Below are 19,265 nucleotides of genomic sequence, written 5' to 3'. Positions count from 1 at the left end.
TCCAGAAAGTTGCTTCAGGGAAATACTTAATCACAAGAAAAAAAAAAAACCTATAGGCCTCAGACTCACCATCCCAAGAGTATAGGTTCTATCTTTTCTAGAATGTTCTCAGTAGTTCATAGTGTGAAAGAGATGAACATGAGTTCTCATGGACGATGGGACAAAATACACAATGGTTTCAGTTATATGTGCAAAGTTCCACTCTCTGAGAGGGAACTGGGATTCTATACTCGATTGGGGGGTGTGTGTGGGGTGTGTGTGTGTGTGTGTGTGTGTGTGTGTGGTATGTGCATGTGTGTATGCATATGGTCAGTGTTGAGTATCTTCTTCAGTTCTTCCCCATCTTAATGTCTGAAACAAGGTCTCTCACTGAACCTGATAGTTACTGGTTTGCCTAGGCTGGCTGGCCAGCAAGCCCCAGGAATCCCTCTGTCTCTGCTTCCCCAATTCAGGCATTACAGACATATCCCCCTGCATTCAACTTTTATGGAATGCTGGGAATTGAAGTCAGGTCCTCTTGCTTACAGAACAAGCACTTTACTGAATGAGCCAGCTCCCCAGTTCCCTGCATCCACACTTATAAGGGTGTCCATGACCCCCAAAAGATAAGAACCAACTTGTATACATATCCCAATATTTAATGTTTGGTTTATTGGAAATGATGGAGAAAAGGGAAGTGGAGGGATGGGATCTCCCAGGCAGCGTGCTATGTATTTGAAGTATTTCATGTGACCATCTATTTTCTCTCTTGCATTAAGAAAATTTTCCCACCACTCGGGTTTTCAGATAGGCTGAAGAGAAAGCTCTTGATGGTTTTGATGGTTTTCAGGATTGGTAAGAGCCCAGCTAACAGTTGGAAATACCAGTAGCTGGCAGTTGATGGAGTTTCCTAAGGGTTAGGTTCTGTCCCTGTGCAAAGAATTAAAAAGAGTTCACACTGATCCCTGACACACTGCTCCCTGACACCATGCACCACTGACAGCTTTACATGCGCCATGCCATCAGATCTGAGGCTCTTTGAATTCAGCTCCATCTCCTGGGTCTCACTGTGCAGCCCTGGCTGTCCTGGAACTTGCAATCCAGATCAAACTCAAACTATCTTCTATCCAAGCCACCTCAAAGTCAAGGCTATCTTACCTCGGCTTCTTAAGTGCTACACTGTCATGTGTGAGCCATCATTCTAGTTCTCTTCCATGTTTACAGACAACCAAAGAAAAGGCAGAGCTATGGCAGAGCCAGCAGCACACCTTCATATTGTGATGGTATGTGTTTTGTTTCCTTACTAAACTGGAACCTGGATTCTGTTCTGGAAACAGCCCTGAACCAGGAAGTTAGAGAATCGAATTCTCTGTTGTTTTGTTTTATGGTTTTGTTGTTTGTTTGTTTGTTTGAGCCAGGGTTTCATCAAGTTACCCTTACCCAGGTTGGGCTTCAACTCACTACAGGCCCAGCAAACACAGAAACAGGAGACACTGGGTTTAACTAAACATTAGGCAGAGCTCATGGGACCCCAGAGGAGAGGGGGGAGAAAGGATTTCATAGAGCAAAGAGGGGTCAAGGACACCACGAGAACATGGCCCTAAACAACTAAGCAGGGCTCATAGGGGCTCACAGAGACTGAAGTGACAATCAGGAAGCCTGTATGGGTCTGAGCCAGGTCGTCTGCATGTATGTTATGGTTGTGTAGCTTGATGCTCTTGTGGGACTCCTAACAGCGGGGGCAAAGGCTGTCTCTTACTCTTTTGTGTGCTTTTAGAGACCCCTTTTCTCCTATTGTGTTGTCTTGTCCAGCCTTGATATGAAGGTGTGCGCCTAGTTTTATTGTAACTTGTTATACCTTGTTTTGTTGATGTCCCTGGGAGGCCTGCCCTTTTCTAAAGGGAAATGGAAGAGGAGTGGACCTGGGGGAGAGGGGAGATGGAGGGAGGGGACTATGAAGAGAGGAGAGAGGGGAAACTTTGGTCAGGATGTAATATATGAGAGAAGAATAAATAAATGATTTTTTCTTATAAAGGACAACATTTAATTGGGGCTGGCAAACAGGTTCAGAGGTTCAGTCCATTATCATCAAGGCAGCATCCAGGAAGGCATGGAGTGAGAGGTGAGAGTTCTACATCTTTACCTGAAGGCTGCTAGTGGAAGACTGGCTTCCAGGCAGCTACAATGAGGGTCTTAAAGCCCACACCCACAGTGACACACCTATTCCAAAAAGACCACACCTACAAATGGTGCCACTCCCTGGGCCTAGCATATTCAAACCATCACATTCCACTCCCTGGCTCCCATAGTCTTGTTCAAACACATGAGTCTATAGTGGTCATATCTAGCCATAGCATAATAATATTTTAAAAAGTACATTTAGTCCAACCTCCTAAGTCCCCATAGTCTATAGCAGTATCAACAATGTTAAAATTCCAAAGTTCAAAGTCTCTTCTGAGATCAATCCAATCACTTAGCTGTAATCCCCAAATCAAGATAGAAAACCAGCTGAGCAAACTCCAAACTCTGCATCTCCATGTCTGATGTTAAAACAGTTTTCAGATCTCCAACTCCTTTTTTATCTTTGTTGACTGCAACAAACTTCTTTTCCTGGGCTGGTTCCACTCCCTGTTAGCAGCTTTCCTATAGCTCTGGAATCTCTATGACATCTATGGCTTGGGGTCTCCAAGACAGCTTCAATGTTACAGTTTCCTGTTTCAATGTCTAGGATACACACATGATCTTCTGGGCTCCTACAAAGGGCTTAGGTCACATCTCCAGCTCTGACCTCTGTAGCATTCTAGGCTCTCTCTGGTTGACTCCACTCCATTGCTGCTGCTATTCTTGGTAATCATCCCATGGTACTGGCATCTCTAATACAATGTGGTCTCCCACAGAAACCACACTTCACCAATAGCCTCTCATAGGCTCTCTTCATAGTGCCAAGCCTCAACTCCTTTTCATGACCCCTTCAGTCTTGAGCCATCAACTGCAATTAGGGCTGCACCTTCACTAATGGCTTTCCATGGCCTTTCACAGTCCTAAGCCTCAGCTATTCTTCATGGCCCCTTCATGCCCTCAAAAAACAGTACCATCTGGATGACTCTTACACATCACCAAGTCCAGCTGAAGCATGGAGTACAACTTTGGCTATCTCTGGAACATAGTTCCTTTGTGCTCTCAGAAAACACTTTCCAGAAGATTTCACCTCAGTGACACTGGCTTCTTCTTAATCACCACTAATTTCTTAGCTCAACTAACCAGCATCAATTGTCCTAGTAGTCCCTTCTATTTTTCACTCTAAAGCCAGTGCCACGTGGCCTACACTGCTGTGTTCAGCTGCTTGGTAGGACTGGAACATGGCCCCCATTATTCTATTACCAGCTTTCTGTTTTCCAACTCCCTCACTGCCATTTTTTTTTTTAAGAGAGAGACACTGGATTAAAAACCTCTGAAACTGTGAGTCAAAATAAATCCTTTCCACCTGAACTTACAGTCCACCTGTCTCAGCCTCACCCACCCCATATGTCTGGATTATACACCGTTTCACTAGGCCCAACCTTGATTTCTGGCTATTTTGCTAACTTGGGGATGACTTTATATGACTGCTGCTCAAATGGAGGATCATGCACCAATCTGTCCAGCTATGACATCTGCTGTTCCTAGAAGATGCATGGTGACAAGGACCCCTTTCCTTAGAGGGATCATCTCAACCTTGGGCCTTAGGGAGCCGGACTACCTCCAACCCTAGACGGAGGCCATGTCTGACTTCAGTCTACAAGAGAGCACTCACGGAGCCTGCTAAGGGATAGCATGTTGCCTCGCCCTTCTGGCAGTCAGTCCTATCACTTTCCCTAGGTGGAGACCCACTAACCCCTTTCCTTGAGAAAAAAGCAACCCTTCCTTACGTGCCCCTTGCTCTTTGGAGCTTTGTCACAGTTCTGAGTTGACTAGGTCAGCCCAGAGCTCCCACACTATTAAAGTGAGTATGAGAGAGCTTTATCTGATCAGCTCTGTGCCTCGGTGTGGGCAGCATTCCTTTCTCTTCAGAGCTCACTTTCTCCATGGTGGCCCCCAAACACCATGCTAGACACTGGGTCCTTGCTCTTTCTCAGGCCACCTGCTTTTTTTGTCTGTATGTCTCAATATGACTTGACAGCACAGAAGCAAGATGGTGTCTTGTTTGAGCCTTCGTGTCTGGGGTCCAGGGACCCCAAGGATACCTATTCTTCTGACTAGCCATTGACGTTCAGCAAGTGCTTAACCACTATATGCTTCAGTCTCTCCAACTATTAAATAAGAGCCCTGAGAGCTCTCTTCCTAGGAGGTACATTAGAGCACAACTGGCCTCTTGAGAAGTTTCTAGAACTGTTCCTAAGAAACACCGGCTACTATCTGTGCTGCAACGGTTTGATTTCATTGCCAGCAACCTATGAGCAGAGAACCCAGGCACCCCATTCCTCATGACAGCCCCAGGACAAAGGTCTGAATTCAGCAGGTATGGGCACCAAAATGGAATCTGTTGATAGGATGAGAATTTTGCTTTTGGGGGGTAGCTTGTTTTGTATAATTCATACACCTTCCAAAAGACTCTTGCAAATGGCATGGATTTTTTTAACCTTTTCATTGATGGCAAAAATTATGACTGGGAATGTTTTACCCTAGCTTGGCTTAGCAGACGACCAAGAAAGGCCAGAGCCCCAGAGTGAAGCAGATGCCTGGAACTGCTAAAAAATGTTAACTCCTCTCTTAAGCCCAAAAGGTGACCAGAAGAGAGGTAAAATCCTGGCCTGAGCAGAGCCCAAGGATAAGGGGCCTGGATGGAGGCATCAGGAAAGGGTAGAGGACCACTGGAGCTGTCTTCTTATCCTCATCTGTTCTCTTCCTCCTTTCTTTCTCTTCCTCCCCCCCCCCCTGAAAGGTTCTTTCAGATTAAAGTGGGCTTCTGTGTTTCCTGCAGCATGTTGGTGGATGTACCATTCTGGGAGGCCAGCATGAGCTGATGTGCAGTCTCTGCCAAGCAAATCTGTGTTTTGTACATATAGGCCATGCATACCACAATCAGACAAAGCAGGACAATCTTGGTGGATTAAAACTCAGTCTCAGTCAATAGATCAGGCCAAAGAGTGCCACCCAGCTCTGTAGGGTCAGAGAGATGTGAGAGCTAGAGAGATGGGTTAGTGAGTGGCAAAGTGCTTGCTGATTACCATGAGGTCCCAAGTTCAGATTCCCAGCATCTATACAAAAGTCCAGATATGGCAGCCTATGCCTGTAAGTGTAGCATGGTAAAGGCAGTGACAGGAGGGTCCAGGTAGTCCGTGGCCAAGGAGAGACCCTGTCTCAAAATACAAGGTAGAGGAGCAGAGAGGGGGGTATCTGGCGTCAGCCTCTGGCCTCTGCAAGCAAATGCATCCACACGTACACAGGAAAGGAGGGAAGGAAGAGAGGTGCAGGGGGAGGGGAATGAAGAGAGAGAGCTTGGGCGTCCCTTGGGCAGCTTCCAGACACCCACCCCTACTCCACTGTGGCAGACAAGTGCAGTCTGCTCAGGTCTCTCTGGCATCTTTTAGCAGGTCTGAACTCTCCTTAGGTGTATTCTTCCCACAGAACCCAGAGACATTCCTGAGTTACTGGGAAGCTCAACAATATTTCTCCCCTGACAAATCTCGGTAATTCAGCTCTGCTTCTAGGAATACAAAATGACTTCTTGCTGAAAAAATGCCACCAACAGTCCTCTCCACAGCAAAGGATGTTGCTCACCACACATGGAGAGGTTCCTCTAAGAAAGAGAAATATGTCTCCTTCGCTCCATAACCCAAGAAGAAAATCGAACTCAGGTCTTCACTTGTGGAAAGAGACTAGATTGCATTTGTTAGTCTCAGTTTCCTGCCCGCACTGACCACATCTACACAGACAGCAAAGTTCTTTTTCCAATGCAGTCGCCCCATGTCAGACTCATATGCCCAAGTTTAAAAGTAGCCAGGCAGAGTTGTCTGTTCTTGTCCCGGATTAACCTCAAACACAAAATGCACAAACTGGTAACTCCAGTGTGACCCTACTTATGAGCTGGTCATCTTAATCCCTCAGCAAGCATTTTTTTGCCTTTACAGGTAACACTAAAAGCTTTGCTGGCCACTTTAGGGCAACAAGGGAGATAAAGCATGTGTCCTTCTACATGAGGACCACAGATGTAGTATGTTACCTGTGCTTAGAACATAGGCTGTCCCATGGATGTCTCCTTGTTCAGTCCTTAGCTCTTCCCAGGTGTTGGGCTCATCTCTGTCCCATGATATGTATGTCTCTGTTTATTCAAGGTCTGCAAAGAGGTCCCGCTGGGACTTGACTTGCTTTCCATTTTCAGACTGGCTCCAAGATGAACTGGAAAGGTGGCTCTGTCCCTAAAGCATTTGCTTCACAAACATGAGGCCCTGGGTTCAGACTCCTAGAACTGATTTTTTTTTGAAAGCTATGGGTGGTGGTACAAGCTTGTAATACTAACACCAAGAAGGTGGAGACAGGCTGATCACTGGGGCTCACTGGCTAGCCCGTCTAGCCTACCAGGCTCAGGCAAGTGAGAGATCTTGTCTCAAAAGTAGGCAGTACTAAATGATGGCGGGGTTGTTCTCTGTTCTCCAACTGTAAATGCAGAACTGTGCACACATACCTTAGTGTACACAAATACATACGTACACACACTCACACACACCACACACACACACAAAATTCTCCACAGACAAATGAGCTTACCTGCTCTCTCATCCCTGTTCAGCCATGTTCACTTCACAACTACAAATGGTCAAACATAACTGAAGCAGAGCTGGCTTTACTTGTCATTCTTTGTGGGGCTCTCTGTTTTAAGTGTACAGTGCATTGATGGATGGTGTCAGCCTTACTCTAGAGCAGATCTGAGTGAGGAAATGGGTGCTGGAAAGAGCATAGTCAGAATTGCCTGAGGTGGGGACAGTCCTCTGCTCCCTGCCCTCACTCATGGCAACACATAACCACCCCAAACTACCCTTAGATATGGAAAGGCCTCAGGCAAGTTACTCATAGACTGTCAGGCCTCTGGTTTTGGTGTAAAGAAAACAAACAGCCCAGAGAGACCAGTCACAACTCTTCTGGGGGCGGGGGGGCGGGGGGTGGTTCAAACTGCATCTGGGAGAAGAGATTGTCTTCTTCCTGAGGATAACACCAGAGGACAACTGCCTATGAGGCTTCACCAAGCTCCTCAGGGTGTACAACATACAATATGGGATGCGATGGGAGGGAGAGAGGGAGTGAGGTGAGTGTCTGTGGTCTAGGTATGCTAGCTCTCCTGCTTCAGAGGCTCAGAGGCAGAATATTATAGTTTGAGCCTAAGTGTCCTCCATGGGCTCGTGTTTTGAATGGTTGGCCTCTGGCCAGCATTCAAGTCACAGTGTTACAGTCAAGAAACAGTTGTAGTATTGACTTTGTCAACAAAACCCACCTTGGGTCACTGCTGGAATCACTGTAACAACAGTAGCAGTCACTGATGCCACAGCCACAGTCACAGCAGTGACTCTGTGGCCTCCATCTTGGGACTGCTCGTTACCCTTCCCACGTTAGATCTGTTTGTCCAACAAACAGTACTGACAGAAACACACTGAGAGACAAACAGGGGTGGCCATCATACAAATTAAACCAGCATCTAGTGACATCTCACGTGGATCCTGGACATTGGAATTAAGACCGAGTCTAGCCTTTCCTGGATGTCCTATGCAGAAGGACCCTTCAGAAGGAACAGAATCAGGTGTCCTGTAGCTCCCTGTTTAGAGTGGAGGCATCAGGAGACTCTTCGTTGACAGGAGCAGAGGCAGAGTTCTTGGGGCCCTGGACCACCTCAGGGTGCAAGCCCCTAGGAACTGTCCATTCCCTTGCTATAGGCCCAGGGGGGTCAGAGCCCCTCCCCCCACATCTTCAGGAATATCATCAGCACCTCCAGAATATTGTTATGTAACTCTTCCAGAGAACACACAGACTCTCATACAAGGTTAGTACATTTAGGGACATTTCCAGAACTGTGGGCTATGATAAATTAGGCTCTTGCTCTCCAGCAAGTGTTGAGGTCTTTGTGCTGGTCTCTGAGGTCAGAACAGTGCTTTGGTGCCTTCAATATGGTGTCAGTTGTACTAGGGTCTGAGGGTCTATTACACCTTCTGACATCAAAACCCCAGTGTACCCAGCTCAGAGTCCCCCAGCTTCCTGTGACACACTGGACTCTTGCCTACATCCACTCCCCTAGGCACTAGTGGAAACTTTATCCACTAATGGAATCTCAGGCAACCAAAATGAACTCAGATCAGCACTGCTGGTCTGGGGGTAGCGTGCAGGTAGAGTGCTTGCCTAGAAGACACAAGGGCTCCATCTCTGACCCCAAAATCAGCACTCGTTTACCAATGTAGCTGTGGGTCCCACCCCATGCCTGGGTTGTACCGGAGAACACTACTAACCCAAACGTCACAGCATCCTCTACACATAGTGAAGGGTTCTGAAGCCTAGAACCTGAGGCCAAGATGACTTGGTTTTCCCAACAGATTTTCCACATCAGACTGCCTGAGAATGCATGGCAAAGCTACTCACAGGTAAGAAAAGGTCACAATTATCATCTCAAGTTGAGAGCCCGGATCTGCATGCTGGGCACACAGGAATACTGACTTTAGCTTAACACCAATAAAATGCAAAGTGCAGAGCAGAGAAGAAATGAGGAAAGCCAGCCCAAGGCCACTCCATGTCCCATAAAATGACAAATTTGCCATGCTCATGTCAGGACACGAGGCTGTAAAAGCCACAAGTGAATTAGGACAGAGTCCAACGCAGTGATGTCATGGGGAAAGTGTTTCCATGAAGCCGTCATCCAGACACGAGGCTGGTGTTCACCCGCTAGGCAGCCTCGGCCCTCCTCAGGCCTCCCAGAGGGAGAGCAAGGCAGAAGTTAACTCAGGAGTCACCACTTCCCTCCAGGAGGGCAGGGTAGCCAAGGACACAGCCACCCACATGCTCTTCATGAAACCGACCCATGAAGGGCCCAAGAGGGTACATCTCCCCATCTATTATGGAAGACAATCTTAACAGTACTGTGGTCTGTAATTTTGTGTGTACATACTTGTTCATATGTATGTATCTGCATGCAGAGGCCAGAGGATGTCCTTGGCTGTAGTTCCCCAAGCACTGTCCACTTTGGCTTCTCTTTTCCTTTCATATGTGTGTCTGTGGTGTTATATCACATGTGCGTGTGCATGTGTGTGTGACGAACATGTGATTGTATGAGTACATGCATCCATGCCCACATATGTAGAAGCTTCCTTAGATTGCTTTCTAACTCATTGCCTTGAGTTGGGGTCCCTCACTGAAGCTGACACTGTTTCAGGTAGGCTGGCTGGCAAGGGGACTTATATAATCCACCCACTCTGTACCCTGTGAGCTGGGGTTGCAGGCACACAAACATATCTGGTTTTGGTTTTTTGTTTGTTATATGAGTGCTGGGAAGTTAAAAAATCAGGTGCACAGTCAGGCGGTGGTGGCACATGCCTTTAATCCCAGCACTCAGGATTAGAGGCAGGCAGATCTCTGAGTTTGAGGCCAATCTAGTCTATAGAGCAAGATCCGGGACAGCCAGAGCTACACAGAGAAACCCTGCCTGAAAAAAAATCAGGTCCTCCTGTTTGCAGGGAAGGAGTCTTATCCACTGAGTCATCTCATCCATGCTGTCACCTTGTTTTGTGAGTCAGGGTCTCTCATTGGCCGGGAACTTGACGGGCTGGCTTGTCCGTGAGTCCCAGGGATCAGTCTGTCTCCACCTACCCAGTGCAGGACTAGAAGTGTGAGCTTCTGGCTCATATGGGTAAGCTCCAGGTTCAGCATGAAACCCTGTCTCCAAAACCAAGGCAGAGAAAGTGACTGTTGAGTGTTCATCCCTAAATTGGACATCTATGTCAACACACCAGGGCTCAGGGACCATCTTAAGCACAGGACAGAAAGAGCGTCAGAGTGGGAGGATGGGGAGGAGCACTGAGAAATCGTGTCTTCTGGGGGGTGGGGGGGACACGGCTTTTATACTCTGAACTCTCAGCATCCATGGCCACCGGCCCGAGACCTGCACCAGATCAAGCCAGCAACATTCCAGCATGGAAGGGAGAGGGGGCCACCAAATCCCACCCCCAGCTGAGAAGCTAATGACAGTTAAGAGTTGCTGGAAAAGACCATACTGGTTTTTCTTCTGGTGGATGGCCCCATGCCTGTGTGTATGCCTAAAGACTCAGTGAGTAAAACAAAGAAAGGGTGGCATAAATGTGGGTGGAGGACTATTGCCAGCGCTTTTGTTCCCCCTGGTAAGAACACGCTCAGGGCAACCGGAATCTTCTGCGGCACAAGCTTTATTGCTTACCCCTTCAGGAGCCAGTGGAGAAGAGAGCGCCAGAGAGAGAGAGAGAGAGAGAGAGAGAGAGAGAGAGAGAGAGAGAGAGAGAGAGAGAGAGAGATCCCCCGAATGGCGGAAACCCATCCCTTTTATGGAGGACTGTCCTCCACCTCGGACGTGTCGCTCCCTGATTGGCTGCAGCCCATCGGCAGGAGTTGTCGTCAAGGGGAAGGCAGAGCACATGGGGTGGGAAACTACCCCGGCGCATGCACAGATGGTTTGATTACACAGGTGCCAGTGCCATCAGCGCCATCTTGTAATGGCGAATGTGAGGGCGGCTCCTTACAGAGGACATGGGGGTTTGGTGGTGGGAGTGTTGGGGTGGGGAGGTGGGAAGGTTGGGATGGGAGGTTGGGGTGGGGAGTTGGGATGAGGGTGTTGGCATAGGGTTGTTTTGGTGGGGGTGTTGGTAGTGGGAGTGTTTGGGGTAGGGGTCTTAGGGGTCTTGGGGTGGGAGTGTTGGGGTGGGGTTGGGATGGGGTGGTGGGATAGGGATATTGGGGGTGTTGCACATGGGGGTGTTGAGGTGGAAGTGTTGATGGTGGGAGTGTTGGGGAGGGGTGTTAGGGGCCAACTACTACTGCAAATAGAATGCAACATGGTGGATGAGAACTTACTTTTAAAATTATTTAGGGATTATGGGATGAAACACACACACACTTGAGTGTGTGCATGCATGCATGCGTGCAATTTTTTTAATTGATTATTTTATTTATTTACATTTCACCATCCCCTTTCCTGGTTTCCCCTCTGCAAACCCCCTATCCCATCCCCTTTACTCTGCTTCTATGAGGGTGTTCCCCCACCCACCCATCTACTCCCACCTCACCACCCTTAGCATTCTTCTGCACTGGGTCATCAAGCCTTCACAGGATCCAGGGCCTCCCCTCCCATTGATGCCCCTTCAGTCCTTCCCCTAACTCCTCCATTGTGGTCCCTGTGTTCAGTCCAATGGTTGGCTGTGAGCATCCGCATCTGTATTGGTCAGGATCTGGCAGAGCCTCTCAGGAGACAGCTGTATCAGACTCCTGTCAGCAAGCACTTCTTGGCATTCACAGTAGTGTCTGGGTTTGGTGTCTGCATGTGGGATGGACCTCAGATGGGGCAGTCTCTAGATGGCCTTTCCTTCAGTCTCTGTTCCACTCTTTGTCCCTGTATTTCCTTTAGACAGGAGCCATTCTGGGTTAAAATTTTAGAAATGGGTGGGTGACCCCATGCTTCAACTGGGGGGACATGCTTAACCTCTGGATATGGTTTGACAGATGTTCCCTCCCATTTTGGGGTATTTCAGCTAATGCCATCCCTGTGGGGTTCTGAGAGGTTCTTGCTTTCCTGGCATCTGGGACTTTCTGATTGCTAGCCCCAGTCTCCCATCCCCCATTGCTACACACCTCTGTTCAATTTCCTGACCCTCTGTACATTTCCTCCATCTCCTCCCATACCTGATTCTGCCCCCCCTCTTTTCTCCCCCCCCCCGTTCCTCCCAAGTCTTTCCCACCCTCTACTTCCCTTGATTATTTTGTTTCCCCTTCTAAGTAGGACTGAAGCATCCACTCATTGGTCTTCCTTCCTCTTGAGCTTCATGTGGTCTGTGAGTTGTATCCATGCTGAGAGAGAGAGAGAGAGAGAGAGAGAGAGAGAGAGAGAGAGAGAGAGAGAGAGAGAGAGAGAGAGAGCATGGTAGTCCATGCTCTTTACCTAATATCCACATACCAGTGAGTACATACCATGTGTGGACTTTTGTTATTGAGTTACCTCACTCAGGATGATATTTTCTAGATCCATCCATTTTCCCGAGAATTTACTGAAGTCACTGTTTATAATAGCTGAGTAGTATTCTATTGTGTAAATGTACCACATTTTCTGTATACATTCCTCTGTTGAGAGACATCTGGGTTTTTCCCAGCTTCTGGCTATTATAAATATGTCTGCTATGAACATAGTGGAGCATGTGTCCTTATTACATGTTGGAACATCTTCTGGATATATTCCTTATCTTTTTTTATTTGAAAGTCAATTTTATTCAATATTAGAATGGCTACTCCAACTTGTTTCTTGGGACCATTTGCTTGGAAAATTATTTTCCAGCCTTTTACTTTGAGGTAGTAACTGTCTTTGTCACTGAGGTGTGTTTCCTGTATGCAGCAAAATGCTAGGTCCTGTTTATGTATCAAGTCAGTTAGTCTATGTCTTTTTATTGGGAAATTGAGTCCATTGATGTTAAGCGATATTAAGGAATACTGATTTTTGCTTCCTGTTATTTGTGATGTTATTTTTATGTTTGTGTGGCTATCTTCTTTGGGGTTTGTTGAAAGAAGATTACTTACTTGCTTTTTCTAGGGTGCAGTTTCCCTCCTTGTGTTGGAGTTTTCCATCTATTATCCTTTGTAGGGCTGTATTTGTGGAAAGATATTGTGTAAATTTGTTTTTGTCATAGAATATCTTGGTTTCTCCATTTATGGTAATTGAGACTTTTGCTGGGTATAGTAGCCTGGGCTAGCATTTGTGTTCTCTTAGGGTCTGTATAACATCTGCCCAGGATCTTCTAGCTTACATAGTTTCTGGTGAGAAGTCTGATGTAATTCTTATAAGTCTGCCTTTATATGTTACTTGACCTTTTTCCATGACTGCTTTTAATATTCTTTGTTTTGTGCATTTGGTGTTTTGACTATTATGTGACAAGAGTGATCTCTTTTCTGGTCCAATCTATTTGGAGATCTGTAGGCTTCTTGTATGTTTATAGGCATCTCTTTCTTTAGGTAAGGGAAGTTTTCTTATATAGTTTTGTTGAAGATATTTACTGGCCCTTTAAGTTGGGACTATTCACTCTCTTCTATACCTATTATCCTTAAGTTTGGTCTGTATCATTGTGTCCTGGATTTCCTGGATTTTGAGTTAGGGGCTTTTTGCATTCTGTATCTTCCTTGACTGTTGTGTCAATGTTTCCTATGGTATCTTCCCCAACTGAGATTCCTTCTTCTATCTCTTGTATTCTGTTGGTGATGCTTGCATCTATGATTCCTGATCTCTTTCCTAGGTTTTCTATCTCCAGGGCTGTCTCCCTTTGTGATTTCTTTATTGTTTCTATTTCCATTCTTAGATCCTGGGTGGTTTTGTTCAATTCCTTCACCTGTTTGGTTGTGTTTTTCTTTAATTCTTTAAGGGACATTTGTTTCCTCTTTAAGGGCTTCTAGCTGTTTACCTGTGTTCTTCTGTATTTCTTTAAGGGAGTTATTTATGTCCTTCTTAAAGACCCCTATCATCATCATGAGATGTGATTTTTAAATCAGAGTCTTTCTTGCTTTTCTGGCGTGTTGGATTATCCAGGGCTTTCTGTGGTGGGAGAACTGTGTTCTGATGATGCCAAGTAGACTTGGTTTCTGTTGCTTAGGTTCTTCCACTTGCCTCTTGCCATCTGGTTATCTCTGGTGTTAGCTGGTCTCACTGTCTCTGACTGTAGCTTGTCTTTCCTATAAGCCTGTGTGTCTGCACTCCTGGGAGACCAATTCTCTCTGGGAGGAATTTGGGTATGAGAGGTTTGGCACATGGTCAGCTCCAGGCACAGATGGACACACACACAATTGATATAAGTCTAGGAGAGGGGAGTGTGGTAACTAAAAAGGGGACTGGGGAAGAGGTGGGAGGGAGGATAGCCCACAGCTGGCCAGAGTTCCTCCTATGCTCTGGGCAGGCAGACATGGGAAGGCTACCAGACGCTTTCCACTCGGCCCCGGGCATCTAAGCCACTGACCCCTCTTGATGGGGGGAGTACAAAGGAAAGCCCCGATCGGGGCCCTGGGGATGACACCCTGTAGCCCCGGGGTTATGGAAGAGAGGGCATAGGGAGAGAGGTTCCCACACAGGTGAGAGTAATCGCAGATGAACAGAGACAGTCTATGGTTTTAGAGCTTTATTATAGAAAGGCAGGGAGAAAGGAGAGAAGGTAAGAGAGAGAGAGAGAGAGAGAGAGAGAGAGAGCAGCCATGGCCAAGAGGAGACAAAGAGGAAAGGGAGAGAGAGAAGAAAGGCTAGAGAGTAAGAGGGAGAGAGAGGAGAGGAGAGTAAGGGGAGTAAGAGCAAGAGGAGTGAGAGCGAGAAGGGGACAAACAGCCCCTCTTAAAGTATGCTGCTATCTTTTCTGTTGCTAGGTAACTGGGGAGGAGTCTAGCCTGAAGGTCAGTAGCTTGGGACACTGCCCCACGTGACTACTAACCATGCTTCTCTTGTTGAGGCTAAGGGGGTGATAAGTTCAACAGGAGCCAGGGTTCTAGGTGACATGAGAGAACTCCTTCCATCCCATGTAGGTGAATTATCACCACCAGGTCCCAGCGTTCCACCTCAGCTCGGCTAGAGACCAGACTGTCTTTGCATAGCCCAATGCCCCACAAGGGAGAAGTAGTTTCTCAACTACCAGAGCCAAGACATGTGGTTCCCACTCAAGCCATGAAACTAGAACAAAGCTGCACACATTAGAGAGCCTCAGCTCAGAGATGCTGGGAGCCTCTGCTGTGAAAGAGGCTGTCTGGTTCCCTTACTGGGTGCTAGAAGGAAGGCAGTGAGAAGCAGACTGCTCCAGTCACCAGATAAATATATTTTTATAAATTTTTATTTAATTCCTTTTAAGGATAGAAGAGACTATAATGGTAATTGCTTAAATGTTCTTAAGAGGAAAGAAGTTAGGGAGACTGAATTTAAAAAAAAAAATTCCTTTTAAGAAATTTAAAAGTCTTGCCAGGGCAAAATCAAAATCTTTGAACATAGTCCACATGAGATTTCTGTGAATGTTTAGCCTGGTATGACAAAATTGAGCCTGGAAATAGACGTATACAGTAAGTAGACATAGACATAGGCATAGGCATAGGCATAGGCATAGACAATAGACATAGACATAGACATACACATACACATACACATACACATACACATACACATACACATACACATACACATACACATACACATACACATACACATGACATAGACATAGACATACACATACACATGACATAGACATAGACATAGACAATAGACATAGACAATATACATAGAGATAGACATGACATAGACATAGACAATAGACATAGACATGACATAGACATAGACAATAGACATAGACACATAGACACATAGACACATAGACATAGACACATAGACATAGACATGACATAGACATAGACAATAGACATAGACACATAGACACATAGACATAGACAATAGACCTAGACCTAGACCTAGACCTAGACACTAGACATAGACATAGACATAGACAATAGACACTGGACATGGACATGGACATAGACATAGACATAGACATAGACATAGACATAGACATAGACATAGACATAGACATAGACATAGACATAGACAATACTGAGGTTCCTATCCTTAAAAATGAGATTAAAAAGCAAGGGATAGGGAGTCTAACCTATCTCAGAGGATAGAAACTTAGGCCTTGAGAATTAGAGAAAGAGAACGTGGCATACTATCATAAGTGCTCACAGAGCTCCTTTCCATAGTGGGCAAGATTTGAGTATACATAGATGTGTAAAATACTGATCTTAAAGTATAGGTCAAAAAGCAGGAGATGGTGAAGAAGCACTGTCTCAATGGTTAATGTTTGTTTAGATTGCTTTAACTGCTTTGAATTGCTTTAATTATCAAAATTCGTGTGGTTATGAGTTTGGCAGTTATAATTCCTCTGGGAGAGAGGTCAAGCTGTACCTTTAATGCTTTCCAGCTACTGGGAGAAAGGCTCTGCATTTGTGCTGACAGGAAAGGAGAAGAGGCTTGGACTCCTTCCACAGTGATGTGGATCAGGTAGGACAGGAAAGACCCTCTGAGGATCTTGACTACAGTAAAGAAAAATTCAAGAAAATTAAACAGGACAGGTAACTTGATCTGATGATTCCTCAACATGGGAAGAGCCCAGTAACTGACTTAGACATAAAAATGTCTCTAACTAAAACTTCAGCTAAAATTAGACAGTAAATCTTGTTGGTTATGGAATCCTTAAGATTCTTCATGCCCTCCTTCATATAGCATGAATGGAGATTTATCACACAATTGGTTATTGTTAAAAATAATTCATAAAAAAGACAATTGTCTTTTACCTGCTCAAACAAGGAACAGATTTCATCCTTAACTGATTTGTGCACCCTGCACAATCGATACGAATATCTTAATAGTACAAAAATTCTGCTTGTGATTCATACATTGCAGATTGTACAACTCTGACAAGATTCATCTGCTGGGACACTGAACTGACCAGCTTCTCCAGTCCCCTGCTTCCTGGTGCTGTCCAGAGACTCGCTTCTAGAACAGCCTCAGGGATGCTACTGATTCCCTATGGATTTGGTTCATTCGGCCTTTCAGACAGACCCAGTCAGAACCTCAGTTAAGCCCTGAACCTTCTAAGTATACAGAAAATGGATAACAGATGCTAAATCTACCTGTCTAAAGCCTAGCAATTTTTCTAGTCTTTCTTCTCCTCCCCACCCCTTTAAAGAATTTCTTATCATCCCTATTCAGCAGGAAGAAGCCATGGAGAGTCATCAGACTGATTCCTTGGGTTTGGGTGTCTGGTTAAGATTATTTTACAAATTATAGATAGGTTGTCATTTTAAGGGATAATTTGGGGATGGTATAGTTTTGAACAGGGAAGGAAAGGTTTTGCAAGCTGTGTCTTTGTTCTTCCTACATACTCAGGTAATATTTAATTCCTTATCAAATCTCTGACTGATGAGATTGAACACTAATTATAATCTCACAATTGAACGTAAGCTGTTTAGCATTAAAGGTGTTCTAGATTCAAAAGACGGTTTTCAGATGGTAATACAAGTTGAAATCAAACATGATTTAGGTACAGAATTGTAACTCATTAAGCTAAGATAGATAATAGAATACTTTATCTAAATTGCCAAATATGACAGACTGGATGTTAATTGCATATCGTACTTTGTAATTTACATAACTGTTATGGTTATGCTCAATTTATGTCTGACAGAAGAGCCTTTTTTAAAATTTGGACAGAAAAGATGATGCTGGGGATTGGTTCCAAGGCTTCCAATTAATCCAGCCCTCAAGATCGGGAATCTGCGTGTCCAAATGCTGAAGGTTCTTGTCCCCAACTGGTTTTTGATTGGTCAATAAAGAGACAATGGCCAATGGTTGGGAAGACAGACTGAAGCAGGACCTTTACATTTGCATGGGCTAGCAACTGAGAGAAGGGAAAACAGAGAATTGCCATAATTCAGAGGGAGATGGATCGGATTTAGAGCTGCAGAAGGAAAAATTACCCGAAATGTAGGTGAGAAGGAATATGGACCCCTGGAAAGGCTATCCAGAAGCATCTTGTGCAGCAAAGACTAGGGAGCCACCCAGAAGGAACCAGGGCAACAAAAATAAAATATAGAACTAGAGGGCGTTAAGCCAGGATTATAGGAGGAAAACGTGTACTAGCCAAGGGGAGGATTAGAACTGCCCAGCCTTTGAGCTAGCTGAGGCATTTTAAAACTAACTGGGGTGTGTGTGTGTGTGTGTGTGTGTGTGTGTGTGAGCACGGGCACATGCACTAGGGGCACATTGCAGGTGTCCAGAGAACCAGAAGAGGGCATCTGAGCCCCTGGAGTTACAGGCAATTGTGAGCTGAGAGCCAAACTTGAGTCTCCTGCAAGGTCAGTGGTGCTTCTAACCACTGAGCCATCTCTCCAGATCCATCTGTTTTGTTTTTTTTATGGTGTGCTGTTGTGTCTTGTCACTGATGTAGATGTCAAAGGACAATGTTAGCTCTCAGTCCTCACCTCCCACCATGTTCAAGGCAAAGTCCCTCATATTCAGTGCTGCATACATGAAGCCAGCCAGCCAGCCCATGGGCTTCAAAGAATTCTCCTGTCTCTACCATCCATCTCAACACAGGAGTGATGGAATTACAGAAATAGCTGTTATGCCCAGCATTCCTGGGGTCCTCATGTTTCCATGGTAAGAGCTTTACCCACGGAGCCATCTCCCAAGCCCAGGACTCTTCACTCTACAGGTCTTCCAGCTGCTATGCAGACCTGCAGTTTCAGGACCTGTGGCTCTTGACCTGGAGTAGAAGGTCTTGTGTCTGAGAAGTCAAAATTCCACAGCCTCTGGCAGCATCTGAGAAGCCAGGTGTCAGAGTTCCTCAGCCTCTGACTGTAACCATTGTCACTGCCCCGAGCTGGGGAGCGAGGAGTTGACTCTCTGGCTCAGGAAGAACTGGCCTTTCGGTCATCTGGAGTGCACTTGGCTTCTGTGTGTGTGGTGCAAACAGTCCTGGCTGAAGCCGCATCTTCAGGGGCTGCTCCATCGGCTGTGTTGGTTGTGCAGTTCTTCTCCAGGTGTTCATGGAGTGCTCAGAACTGGCAGGCTGACATAAAGGCAGACCTGCTGGCTATTTGACTGAGAATCCTTTTGTCCAGCATAGCTAGGGCACCTGGGGAGAGTCCAACAGCTACCAATTAGGAAGCCACATGGCTTTACTATCAGTGTCTTTGCTTTACAAGAAATGAAGGTCAGAAGTGATTACAATAAGAACTCATCGTTAATGTTGAAAGTGATTATAATAAATTCTAACAGTGCTTTAACAGTGTCAGACACTTTCTGAGAACCCCAGGAAAGTGTGAGTCTCCTCATCTCTCTCTAAAGGCATTTGAAACTCACTCATCCTGACCCATCTCTACTGCTGCACTGTTCCACGGGGGGGGGGGGGGGGGGGGGGGCGGGGGGGGACTTCCTATGCAAAACTAGTATCTTAAGTACCTATGGCTTCACAGACAGCCATAGCTTGTATTCTAAGCTCCAGTGGCTTAGAGAATGCATCATTTGT

Source organism: Mus caroli, unplaced genomic scaffold (assembly GCF_978045245.1).
Source record: "Mus caroli unplaced genomic scaffold, Mus_caroli_1 scaffold_17, whole genome shotgun sequence".
Classification (NCBI taxonomy): domain Eukaryota; kingdom Metazoa; phylum Chordata; class Mammalia; order Rodentia; family Muridae; genus Mus; species Mus caroli.
Note: the sequence above shows the minus strand (reverse complement) of the source record.